We start from the raw sequence: 13,933 nt of genomic DNA on the forward strand, positions 1-13,933 counted from the left end.
TGTTCCCCCGGTCCTCCCATATACGGCACCGGGACAAGTATGAAGAATGAAAATAATGTGTGTATGGAACATATAATGTGCCTGAGAGCACATTTTTTTTCTAAGTCCCAGAAATCCGTCACTGAACATCACGACTTACGAAGACATGTTCCCCCGGTCCTCCCATATACGGCACCGGGACAAGTATGAAGAATGAAAATAATGTGTGTATGGAACATATAATGTGCCTGAGAGCACATTTTTTTTCTAAGTCCCAGAAATCCGTCACTGAACATCACGACTTACGAAGACATGTTCCCCCGGTCCTCCCATATACGGCACGGGGACTAGTATGAAGAATGAAAATCATGTGTGTATGAAACATATAATGTGCCTGAGAGCACATTTTTTTTCTAAGTCCCAGAAATCCGTCACTGAACATCACGACTTACGAAGACATGTTCCCCGGGTCCTCCCATGTACGGCACGGGGACAAGTATGAAGAATGAAAATCATGTGTGTATGAAACATATAATGTGCCTGAGAGCACATTTTTTTTCTAAGTCCCAGAAATCCGTCACTGAACATCACGACTTACGAAGACATGTTCCCCCGGTCCTCCCATGTACGGCACGGGGACAAGTATGAAGTATGAAAATTTTTGGTCACAGCGTGAAATCCCTCTAATGATCATGAAAATAGCATCGGATCACTTATCTGACCATAAAAAGTGAACCAAAACCCTATTTGGACAAACTTTTTGGTCCTATGAAAAATTCACTTTTCATATATGTCATGGTCGAAAATTTTCTAAGTCCCAAAAAATCACTTATTCTCGAATATCTCGAAAACTACGTGTCGGACAGGGGTCAACCAAGGTGTTTTAGAAAGGTCTCAACAAGCTCTAAATAATGGGCCATAGCGACTTTCAAGTGATTTTTTGACACTTTTTCGCATATCGGCATCCTTGGTTCCCATACTGGCCATAGGCCATAGGGCACCGAACGGCCAACTTTTGGTCCGGGGGTGAAATTTTTTTTTCACGAGATTTTGATGAAAATGGCTTCGGAACGCGTTTCTAATAATGAAAAGTGAAACCAAACAGTATTTGCGAAGAAAAAATTGTCCTATGAAAAAATCACTTTTTCTTAGGGTACGGGTCAAAAATTTTCTAAGTCCCAAAAAATCACTTATTCTCGAATATCTCGAAAACTACTTATCGGACAGGGGTCAACCAAGGTGTTTTAGAAAGGTCTTTACAAGCTCTATTTAATGAGCCATAGCGACTTTCAAGTGATTTTTTGACACTTTTTCGCATATCGGCATCCTTGGTTCCCATACTGGCCATAGGCCATAGGGCACCGAACGGCCAACTTTTGGTCCGGGGGTGAAATTTTTTTTTCACGAGATTTTGATGAAAATGGCTTCGGAACGCGTTTCTAATAATGAAAAGTGAAACCAAACAGTATTTGCGAAGAAAAAATTGTCCTATGAAAAAATCACTTTTTCTTAGGGTACGGGTCAAAAATTTTCTAAGTCCCAAAAAATCACTTATTCTCGAATATCTCGAAAACTACTTATCGGACAGGGGTCAACCAAGGTGTTTTAGAAAGGTCTTTACAAGCTCTATTTAATGAGCCATAGCGACTTTCAAGTGATTTTTTGACACTTTTTCGCATATCGGCATCCTTGGTTCCCATACTGGCCATAGGCCATAGGGCACCGAACGGCCAACTTTTGGTCCGGGGGTGAAATTTTTTTTTCACGAGATTTTGATGAAAATGGCTTCGGAACGCGTTTCTAATAATGAAAAGTGAAACCAAACAGTATTTGCGAAGAAAAAATTGTCCTATGAAAAAATCACTTTTTCTTAGGGTACGGGTCAAAAATTTTCTAAGTCCCAAAAAATCACTTATTCTCGAATATCTCGAAAACTACGTATCGGACAGGGGTCAACCAAGGTGTTTTAGAAAGGTCTTTACAAGCTCTATTTAATGAGCCATAGCGACTTTCAAGTGATTTTTTGACACTTTTTCGCATATCGGCATCCTTGGTTCCCATACTGGCCATAGGCCATAGGGCACCGAACGGCCAACTTTTGGTCCGGGGGTGAAATTTTTTTTTCACGAGATTTTGATGAAAATGGCTTCGGAACGCGTTTCTAATAATGAAAAGTGAAACCAAACAGTATTTGCGAAGAAAAAATTGTCCTATGAAAAAATCACTTTTTCTTAGGGTACGGGTCAAAAATTTTCTAAGTCCCAAAAAATCACTTATTCTCGAATATCTCGAAAACTACTTATCGGACAGAGGTCAACCAAGGTGTTTTAGAAAGGTCTTTACAAGCTCTATTTAATGAGCCATAGCGACTTTCAAGTGATTTTTTGACACTTTTTCGCATATCGGCATCCTTGGTTCCCATACTGGCCATAGGCCATAGGGCACCGAACGGCCAACTTTTGGTCCGGGGGTGAAATTTTTTTTTCACGAGATTTTGATGAAAATGGCTTCGGAACGCGTTTCTAATAATGAAAAGTGAAACCAAACAGTATTTGCGAAGAAAAAATTGTCCTATGAAAAAATCACTTTTTCTTAGGGTACGGGTCAAAAATTTTCTAAGTCCCAAAAAATCACATTTTCTCGAATATCTCGAAAACTACTTATCGGACAGGGGTCAACCAAGGTGTTTTAGAAAGGTCTTTACAAGCTCTATTTAATGAGCCATAGCGACTTTCAAGTGATTTTTTGACACTTTTTCGCATATCGGCATCCTTGGTTCCCATACTGGCCATAGGTCATAGGGCACCGAACGGCCAACTTCTGGTCCGGGGGTGAAATTTTTTTTCACGAGATTTTGATGAAAATGGCTTCGGAACGCGTTTCTAATAATGAAAAGTGAAACCAAACAGTATTTGCGAAGAAAAAATTGTCCTATGAAAAAATCACTTTTTCTTAGGGTACGGGTCAAAAATTTTCTAAGTCCCAAAAAATCACTTATTCTCGAATATCTCGAAAACTACGTATCGGACAGGGGTCAACCAAGGTGTTTTAGAAAGGTCTTTACAAGCTCTATTTAATGAGCCATAGCGACTTTCAAGTGATTTTTTGACACTTTTTCGCATATCGGCATCCTTGGTTCCCATACTGGCCATAGGCCATAGGGCACCGAACGGCCAACTTTTGGTCCGGGGGTGAAATTTTTTTTCACGAGATTTTGATGAAAATGGCTTCGGAACGCGTTTCTAATAATGAAAAGTGAAACCAAACAGTATTTGCGAAGAAAAAATTGTCCTATGAAAAAATCACTTTTTCTTAGGGTACGGGTCAAAAATTTTCTAAGTCCCAAAAAATCACTTATTCTCGAATATCTCGAAAACTACGTATCGGACAGGGGTCAACCAAGGTGTTTTAGAAAGGTCTTTACAAGCTCTATTTAATGAGCCATAGCGACTTTCAAGTGATTTTTTGACACTTTTTCGCATATCGGCATCCTTGGTTCCCATACTGGCCATAGGCCATAGGGCACCGAACGGCCAACTTTTGGTCCGGGGGTTAAATTTTTTTTTCACGAGATTTTGATGAAAATGGCTTCGGAACGCGTTTCTAATAATGAAAAGTGAAACCAAACAGTATTTGCGAAGAAAAAATTGTCCTATGAAAAAATCACTTTTTCTTAGGGTACGGGTCAAAAATTTTCTAAGTCCCAAAAAATCACATTTTCTCGAATATCTCGAAAACTACTTATCGGACAGGGGTCAACCAAGGTGTTTTAGAAAGGTCTCAACAAGCTCTAAATAATGGGCCATAGCGACTTTTTAGTGATTTTTTGACAAATTTTGTCATATCGGCATCCCGAGTTCCCATACTGGCCATAGGCCATGGGGCCCCGAACGAAAAAATTTTGGTCCGAGGGTCAAAATTTTTTTTCTCATAAATTTGTTCAAAACGCCGTCGGAACGCGCCTTAGATCATGAAAAGTGAAAAGAAACAGTATTTTGCAAAAGTTGGGGTGGCCTATGACTTACATGGCCACGTCCTAGGTCCGAGTTCCCGAGGTCGTGTTCTTCAGTGGCGGAAAAAAATGGCCACTTGTGGGAGATGCAAAATGTTCATTTTGTATTATAGGGGACACACTATCGAAGCGAAAATTTCAGAAATGGCCTAAAACGTGAAGAAATGATGGGGTATGTACGAAAAGAAGGTTTTTATGGTCAAACGGTGAAAATTTTTTTTTTATGAAAAATTTTGGTCTCCCACCGTTCATGAATTTCTAGGACCAAAAATCGAAAAATTTGAAAACTTCACGATCGAAAGGGAAACGCATATGTGGTGTTCCTAGGTGTGTACGGTGTACGAAAAACGGGTTCACGATGAGATATCAGGCAAATAAGTGGACCTAAAGTGAGTTATACGGGTAAGACGAGGTGTCCAAAGACCGAAATAGGGGTACCAACTGAGAACGAAATGAAGGTCCCCGAAGTCGCCATACAAGTTATAGGAGGTGTCCAAAGTACGAAAAGAGTTCCATATTCGGCTGTTCCTACTATATGGTTCCCTGATTGCTGCTCCAAGGAGTAGTGAGGAAGTGTCCAAAGGTCTGTTGGGGGTATCGAGGTGATACCCTCGACGGACAATATGCACGAAAAGTGGTTCGATGATCTATCCTGTAGGTCGTACGGCAGCCATACCCGGCTGGAAGTACCGCGGTAATTCCGCAATAAAACGTTCGCCAGACGAACAAACAAATTGAATTAGCTCATCGTAGTGTACGGAAACGAAACGAAAATGTAAGGTGATTAGGGATCCGGGAGCAATCTCGCGATCCCATGGTTCGGTGTAAGAAATGATACGAAGTGTTCATAAGTCTCCTCTGGAGGCAGAACCATCGTAGCAAAGTTCGGGAACCCAAGGGTCACAAAAACTCGTAGGACGATATCCACGAATAATCGGGGACTTGTGGGGACTACCGTGCCCTGACAAGTCAACTACACCTTAACTGGTGATGGTCGTCCTACGGGGACCTGCGGGGAACAAAAGGGTCACAAAAACTCGTAGGACAATATCTCCGAATAATCGGGGACTTGTGGGGACCACCGTGCCCTGACAAGTCAACTACACCTTAACTGGTGATGGTTGTCCTACGGGGACCTGCCGGGAACCCAAGGGTCACAAAAACTCGTAGGACGATATCCACGAATAATCGGGGACTTGTGGGGACTACCGTGCCCTGACAAGTCAACTACACCTTAACTGGTGATGGTCGTCCTACGGGGACCTGCGGGGAGCAAAAGGAGTCAGAAACAATCGTAGGACGATATCCACGAATAATCGGGGACTTGTGGGGACTACCGTGCCCTGACAAGTCAACTACACCTTAACTGGTGATGGTCGTCCTACGGGGACCTTCAGGGAGCCGCAGTAAGTCGCAGGTCGTATGCGAGCCTTGATAGGTCCTGTTGGGGGCGTGCGGGGTGTAATGCCTCGGTACGTCAAATGTTGGTGTACGATGTACATCGATAATCTGACATCCTCCTGAACAACCTTTGCTCGTGTGGTTATTGGCGCTGTGGAGTCGGTGTACTGCCGCAGGTCAATGAGAGTGGTCACAACAAAGATTGTGTCACCTGATGAACGTAGAAAGAGAGTCTGCGGGGACTGGTGCCCTGGTAGACAAAAAATATCGAACAAGCAATTGACGAAGACGAATTCTGGTTGATCCTACCAGTAATATACGCTTGTCTCAAAGGTTAAGCCATGCATGTCTAAGTACAAACATAAATGAATGTGAAACCGCATAAGGCTCAGTACAACAGCCATAATTCACAAGATCATCCACCCATCAGTTACTTGGATAACTGTGGAAAAGCCAGAGCTAATACATGCAACATGCCGGGACCGCTGTCCGCTTGCGGGCGGTGGAACTGGTGCACTTATTAGTAAAACCAATCGCCTCCGGGCGGCTTGAGTTGAAGTCTGGATAAGGATGCCGATCGTATGGTCGCTTGACCGACGACAGATCTTGCAAATGTCTGCCCTATCAACTATTGATGGTAGTGTAGAGGACTACCATGGTTGCGACGGGTAACGGGGAATCAGGGTTCGATTCCGGAGAGGGAGCCTGAGAAATGGCTACCACATCCAAGGAAGGCAGCAGGCGCGTAAATTACCCAATCCCGGCACGGGGAGGTAGTGACGAGAAATAACAATATGGACCTCTCTAACGATGGTCCATAATTGGAATGAATTGAGCATAAATCCTTCAATAAGGATCAAGTGGAGGGCAAGTCTGGTGCCAGCAGCCGCGGTAATTCCAGCTCCACTAGCGTATATTAAAGTTGTTGCGGTTAAAACGTTCGAAGTTGATTCCCCGTCCAGACACGCGACCGCCGCGGGCGCCCGGCACACGCCGGATACGTTCGTGCGCGAGCTCGCGGCTGCGACTCACAATGGTGTGCCTGGGCGTCAACCTCGTGATCGGTCGGGCACGTCCCGAGCCGGTGCGTGGTGCCCGGGCAGCTCCCATTTACCTTGAACAAATTAGAGTGCTTCAAGCAGGCTAGTACAAAAGCGTCCACACCCGCCCAGGGTTGGCGTTGGCCGAGAATAATCTTGCATGGAATAATGGAACATGACCTCGGTCTGAGTCTTTTGGTTGGTTTTGTATAGACCCAGAGGTAATGATTAACAGAAGTAGTTGGGGGCATTGGTATTACGGCGCGAGAGGTGAAATTCGTAGACCGTCGTAGGACCAACTGAAGCGAAAGCGTTTGCCATGGATGCTTTCATTAATCAAGAACGAAAGTTAGAGGATCGAAGGCGATTAGATACCGCCCTAGTTCTAACCGTAAACGATGCCAATCAGCAATTGGGAGACGCTACTACATTCGGTGCTCTCAGTAGCTTCCGGGAAACCAAAATCGGGTTCCGGGGGAAGTATGGTTGCAAAGTTGAAACTTAAAGGAATTGACGGAAGGGCACCACAAGAAGTGGAGCTTGCAGAGGCGAGCTGTCAAAGGAAGCAAGCGGACGCTTTCCGTGAGCTCCTTATGATATAGTGTTTTTCGTTTAAAAAACTTACAAAGTGGTGGTGCAAATTTTTTAGAGTAGTGTACAAACACATATTTTGCGCAAACACCGTGAAGTTTTGGTGAAAAACAGTGGGAAAACGTCGATTTTGGCACACAAACATTGCGTCGTGCACCGGTGCGTGTGGCCACGAAGGGTGCGTGTGTGGTTCCGTTAGTGCGTGCGAGCGTAGCGCTCCCTTTCGGTGCGGTTGAAGGGGAGCCCGCAGCCGCTGTGCAGCGTATTTTGTTACGGACAGGAGCGGAACAGTGATAAAACATTACCCCCTAACGAGGGAAGAAACATTCAGTGAAAAACAGTGCGGAAAAGTGCGTTGACCAGCAAGCAGATATCACGTGCTAAGGGCACGTGAACTTAGCACGTAAGGGCTTGGCTGTGTCGGTGAGTGCGTGCGTAGGGTGACGTGCCGTGGTTTGACGTCTGGACAGTGGGCACACCATCGGTCATCCCGGTTGTTGTCCTGGGAGAATTCCCCCTAGTGCCACCAGCGCCCTCTATGGGGCACTAGCGGAAGTTTCTCCGGAGACACAAACCAAAAGCTCCGCACAAACAAGCGTGCTATAATCAAATGCGGGCTGCATACCGGCCAGGCGCACGTGTCCAGTGACTTTAACGCTGGACAAAGCGACGAACCGTGCAGCAGCATAATGTCGGGAGTAGAGAGCGATGATTCGGTGGAGGTGGTCCCCGAAATCATCAAGACAAAGAAAAGGAGACTTTCTCCGCGCGTAGTGGTGACACCCCTGGAATTGTCGCCAGGGACGATGTCGTCACTACGGAGCTCTCAGGGGGCACCCAAGCCAGCCCCGAGAACACCGTTGGAAGAGCCGGACGAGGGAGCGCGGAAGCGTACCGCCCCCGCCCCGACGCCGTCGCCGAGGAGGTCTATGTCTCCTGAGATGCTGGCACCAGCCGCATCGGAGCCGACCAGCTTCCCGACGGCAGAAGTGTCGGACAGACATGCGCGGCAGTACGAGCGGGTGTTGGAAAAGCTCGAGGAGCTTACCGCTCTTTACCGAAAGAGCCAGGAGGAGAATTCGAGGCTCCGTGCGGAGCTCGATATATATCGCACGGGGGTGCGAACCGTTGTGCAGCTGGAGAATTCAGCGACTGGCGTGCGCTTGGGAAACCAAGCCTCTTCCAAGTTGCAGCCCAGCAAAAGGACACTCAGGCGCTCTCAGCAGAGGGAGAGAGCCGAGGCACGCCAGTCGCAGGGTCCTGCCCAGCATCGCATGCTGGAACTGCAGGAGCAGCTGCGCCGTGAGATCCAGGAGGAAGAGAAGCAGATGAGGGCGAGGAGCGGGCACGGGCAGCGGTCCCAGCCCCTGCAACAGCCGTACGACTTTCCGGCATCGGAAACCAGGCGGCAGCAGCAGCAATCCTACCGTGACGCCCTGGTAGGTGGTTGGCAGGTTGTGGGGAAGCGGCAAAAGGCCCAGCCTTCAGCTGCACCTCAGCAGCGGCAGCGGCCGCAACCAGCAACCAAGAGCCAACGCCCCGCACAGGCAAACCGGCGGACGAAAAGGCGACGACCAGACGCCATTCTGGTGGTTCCAGCACCGGGGGTCTCCTTCGCCGAGATGTACCGACCCATCCGGACGAGCCCGGCCCTGGAGGATGTCCAGCACTGCATCCGTATCGGCAAGCGGACACCGAAGGGGAACCTTCGGATGGAGCTGGCACGGGACATGGACTCGGCGGCGCTGTGCAGCCGCATTCAGTCCACGCTGGGAGAGCTGGGATCCGCCAGGGTCCTGACGGAGATGGCGGAGGTTGTTCTGAAAAACGTCGACAACCTCACGGAGGAGGAGACGATCAGGGAGGCGTTGAAGGCGGCACTCGCCAAGGAGCCAGCGGTGGCCTCGCTTCGCATCTGGGAGCGGGCAGATGCCACAAAGCGGGCCCGCGTGCGGCTACCGCGAGTGGAAGCGGAAGCCCTGCTCCAAAAAGATCGCCTTATTATAGACTACTCCTCGTGTCGGCTGGAGGAGGCCCCCAGGCTGGAGGCGGCAAAGCGCCGTTGCTTCCGGTGCCTGGAAAGGGGCCACATGGCAGCGGACTGCGTCGGGCCCGATCGCAGCAACTGCTGCATCAGATGCGGAGCTCCTGGCCATCGGGCGGCCAGCTGCAGCAGTGCGGTTAGCTGCATTCGGTGTGGAGGACCACATCGAATTGCAGCGCACGGCTGCAGGGGAGCTAACCTTTCCCCCCGCCGCTAAGCATGTCTGTGGGGAGCCACCTCCAGGTCCTGCAGGTTAACACCAACAGGAGTCGGAGTGCGCAGGACCTGGCTCTCCACACAATGCGGACGGAGCGGGTGGACGTTATGGTGGTGTGCGAGCTGAGTTCGGTTCCGGACGGGAACGCAAACTGGGTGGTGGACCGCGACAGGCTGGTGGCCATTGTCGCGAGCGGATACTCCCACCCGGTTCAGCGGATCTGGAGCTCGAGTTTTCCCGGCATCGTGGCGGCGGACGTGGCAGGCGTCACGATCATAGCGTGTTACGCGTCGCCAAGCATCGGGGTTCCCCAGTTTGTTGAGATGCTGCAACGCATTGAGGTGCTCGCCTCAGGACGCCCCCGAGTGTTGCTTGCCGGCGACTTCAACGCCTGGCATAGCGCCTGGGGCAGCAGCAGGACCAACGCGAAGGGCGAGGAACTGCTACAGCTGGCGGAGGGTCTCGGGCTCGATGTCCTGAACCTGGGGAGGGAAGCCACCTTCCTCGGGAACGGCGTCGCTCGCCCGAGCATTGTGGACGTCGCCTTCGCCAGTACTTCCATCAGCAGGCAGGACCTCGTCGGGGACCCCGACAGGCAATGGAGGATGCTGGGAACTTACTCATTCAGCGACCACCGGTACATCCGCTTCGAGGTGGGGGAAAGGCCGGCGGCAACGAGCCGCAACTCTACGGGAGCAGAAGCAGCACCAGCAGTGAGAGCAGCGGGCAGACGCTGGCGGGCAAAGGAGTTTAGCCGGGAGCTGTTCGACATCGCGTTGCGGGCAGCCAACTTCGTGGAGGAGGCCACGGACCCTGAGGGCCTGACCCGAACCCTGAGCCGGGCGTGCAGCGAGATCATGGCGGAGGTTTCCCCGTCAGTCGGCCACACAGGACGTCCGGCGTACTGGTGGACACCAGAAATCGGCCGGCTACGGGAGAACTGCCGCCTGGCTTGGGAACGGTACAGCAGGGTACCGACTAGCGACACGGCAGCCCGCAGAACAGCTTCTGCACGGCACCAGGAGGCCCGCCAGCTGCTGACAGCTGAGATCCGGGCTAGCAAGCGGGACCGTTACAACGAGTTTCTGCAACACCTGGAGGATGATGAGACGGGTAGGTGGCAGGGGGAGCTCCTGCGACGGCTCGGAGGGAGCCGCGTCGCACAAGAACGCGATCCGGCCGTTCTGCAGCGCATTGTGGACGCGCTGTGCCCGAACCACCCCCCTGTTGCCTGGCCTACCATCGAATCGGACGGCGTCGACATCAGGCCAGTGACGGAGCAGGAGTTGCTCGACATCGCAGCTGGCCTGAACCCTCGGAAGGCGCCCGGTCTGGATGGACTGCCGAACGCTGCCCTTTCGGCTGCCATCCGGGCGCATCCGACGACGTTCGCGAGGCTCCTCCAGGAGCAGATGGATGCTGGCCGCTTCCCGCGGCAATGGAGGAAGGCGAAGCTGGTGCTGCTTCCCAAACCGGGAAAACCCCCGGGCGAGCCGTCATCGGTGAGACCGGTGATGTTGCTGGACACGCCCGGCAAGGTGTACGAGCGAGTACTGCTGAACCGCCTGAACGACCACATCGAGATGCCGACGGAGCCGCTCCTCTCCGAATACCAGTTCGGCTTTCGGCGTGGTCGGTCGACACTTCAGGCGGTTGGGCTGGTGATGGAGGCCGCCAGATCTGCGATGAGTTTCGGGCGAACGAATAGACGCGACAAGCGCTGCCTGCTTGTCGTTGCTCTGGACGTCCGTAACGCCTTCAATTCCGCAGACTGGCAGGCCATAGCACTGGCGCTGCAGACCAAAGGAGTGCCCTCAGGACTGCGCAGCATCCTGCAGGAGTACTTCTCCGACCGTGAGCTGACGTATGATACCAGCTCCGGTCCGGTAACACGCCGAGTAACGGCAGGTGTTCCGCAGGGGTCCATTCTGGGCCCCACCCTGTGGAATATCCTGTACGACGGCGTGTTCGGAGTGCAGCTGCCGGAAGGTGCATCCGTCATCGGCTTTGCGGACGACCTGGCAGTACTCGCCAAGGGGTGTACACCGGAGGAGGCGGCAGGTGTAGCGGAGGAAGCTGTGGCAGCGATTTCCGCCTGGATGGAGCAACATCGGTTGCAGCTGGCCCCGGAAAAGACGGAGATCGTCCTCATCTCCAGTCTGCGTCGGGGCCACCCAGCGGTGCCCGTAGTGATCAACGGCGTCGAGGTCCGCTCGAAGCCGGCGATACGCTACCTCGGGGTCATGCTTCACGACCACCTCTCGTGGAAGCCACACGTCGAGAAGGCCACCGCAAAGGCACTCCGTGTGGTGAAGCTGGCCACCGGCGTGATGTCCAACCACGCCGGACCGAGGATGGCTAAACGTCGGCTGCTGGCAGCAGTGGCGGACTCGGTTGTGCGATACGCGGCACCCATCTGGGCGGAGGCGGTGAAGTTCCAGTGGTGCAGGCGGAAACTGGAGCAGCTGCAGCGACCTTTGGCGAAAGGCGTCGCCAGGACCTTCCGTACCGTCGGCTACGACACGGCGGTAGTGCTGGCTGGCCTGGTCCCGCTACACCTGCAGGTGGACGAGATCGCGCGGTGCTATACCAGGCATCAACGGGCGTTGCAGAGGCGGGTGCTGATAGACAAGGAGGTCATCAAGCGGCTGGAGCACTCGGCAACCATAAGACAGTGGCAGACATCGTGGGACCAGGATGCCGCTCATCCGACCGCGAGCAGGTTCCTGCGATGGGCTCACCGCGTGCTGCCGGATATTGCCGGCTGGGTAGGTAGGAAGCACGGCGAGGTTGATTTCTTCCTTAGCCAGGTACTCTCCGGACATGGCTTCTTCCGGGAGTACCTACATGCTATGGGTTTCACCTCTGCCCCGACCTGCCCCTTCTGCGCTGACAACACCGTGGAGTCGGCAGAGCACGTGGTGTTCCACTGTCCGAGGTTCGCCGACACGAGAGTGCAGTTCTTGACGGACGCGGACGGCGTCGTCATTTCCCCCGATGAGCTGGAGCGTTTTCTGCTGTCGAGCCCGGAGGCTTGGCAGCGAACGGCCACGGCAACACGGCGGATCTGCAGCTTTCTACAACAAAGGTGGCTGGAGCAGCAGGTTGCCGAAAACGCGGCCATCGCTGGCGGGATCGTTTCCGCCAATGAGCTGGCGGAACGCGTTCGGCAACAGGTCCGCCGTGAAGCCAGAAACGCTGGCCAACGGCGAAGACGCCGGCAACGGCAGACATCCGCCATCGGGAGATGGACATGGACCAACAACAGCACCCGTCCAATCAGCAGCAGGAGAGGCAACGCCCAGTTCGGCCCGAACGAGTTCCGCCATCGGCCGAAGTGTTACTTCGTCGTCGGCTAAGGCGGAACCAACGGCAGCGGGAATACCGCGCCCAATTACGCGCGGGTACATTGCCGCCATTGCGTTCGGGCCGAACTCGCCGAAGCAGAGCACCGCCGACGGAGGAGGAGCTAGCCCGACGACGGGCCAACAGGCGCGCGCGAGAACGCCAACGCCGCCACGAGCGACAGGATCGCCATCGCGGCTTAATGTCGGCCGACGTAGAAGCCGCCATCGCGACCACCAACACGTCTACGCGTTGAGTGGGAGCGGTTACGGCCGAAACGATCGGCCAGTCAGCGAGCGTGCGAAAACACGACCGGGCGAGACCGGCATTTTGCCGTCTCCGCTTTGTGCGGTCGTTCGTTCTAGCACAGTCGGGCGAGAGAGAGCGCGCGTGCGCTCGGTTCGGGTACGTTCGGCATTTTGCGTCGTCCGCTTTGTGCGGATGTTCGTACCCGACCGGCAGTAGGAGAGAGAGCGTGCGCGTGCACTGTGAGAGCTAGGCCCGTCTTTTTCGTTTACGTTTGTGCGGATGTCTGTTCTGTCCCACCGTAAGCGTCAAAGTGTCTGCGTACTTATGTGTGTGCGTGTGTGTGTGCGTACATACTATACGTTAGAAATAGGGAAAAAATGGAGACTCGACGAACCGCGGGCACGCCCGCTTCGTAAATGTTAGGTGTGTTAATGTAAGTCCTTCATTTTTAATGTTGTGTTTACGTTTAGACAGGCGGGGCGCGGGCCCTTACTAAATTTAGTCAGGGACGCCATTGCAGCCGGTGGCTACGCCTCCGTCGGGAAGGCCGCCGGCAATGGAGAGGTTTATTCGTTTTATAATTGTTCATGCGTGTTTCTGTATCGTTTATTGTTATAAATAAGTAACGCGGCAAAACTTTTATAAATTTAAATGAATAACGAATGCAATTTAAAAAAAAAAAAAAAGAAGTGGAGCTTGCGGCTTAATTTGACTCAACACGGGAAACTTACCAGGTCCGAACTTATCGAGGTAAGAACAGATTAAGAGCTCTTTCTCAAATTTAAGGGTAGTGGTGCATGGCCGTTCTTAGTTCGTGGAATGATTTGTCTGGTTAATTCCGATAACGAACGCGACTCAAACAAGCTAACTAGAACGCTGTCAGCAGTGTGCCTCCGGGCGCACCTGACGTTACGGGCGGCGGCGGCGCCTTCGCGGGCGGTCGTCGCACTAGTTTGCCCTGCTTAGCGGGACAACTTGTGTTTAGCAAGGTGAGAGTGAGCGATAACAGGTCCGTGATGCCCTTAGATGTTCTGGGCTGCACGCGTGCTACAATG

Source organism: Anopheles stephensi, unplaced genomic scaffold, assembly GCF_013141755.1.
Source record: "Anopheles stephensi strain Indian unplaced genomic scaffold, UCI_ANSTEP_V1.0 ucontig255, whole genome shotgun sequence".
Classification (NCBI taxonomy): Eukaryota; Metazoa; Arthropoda; class Insecta; order Diptera; family Culicidae; genus Anopheles; species Anopheles stephensi.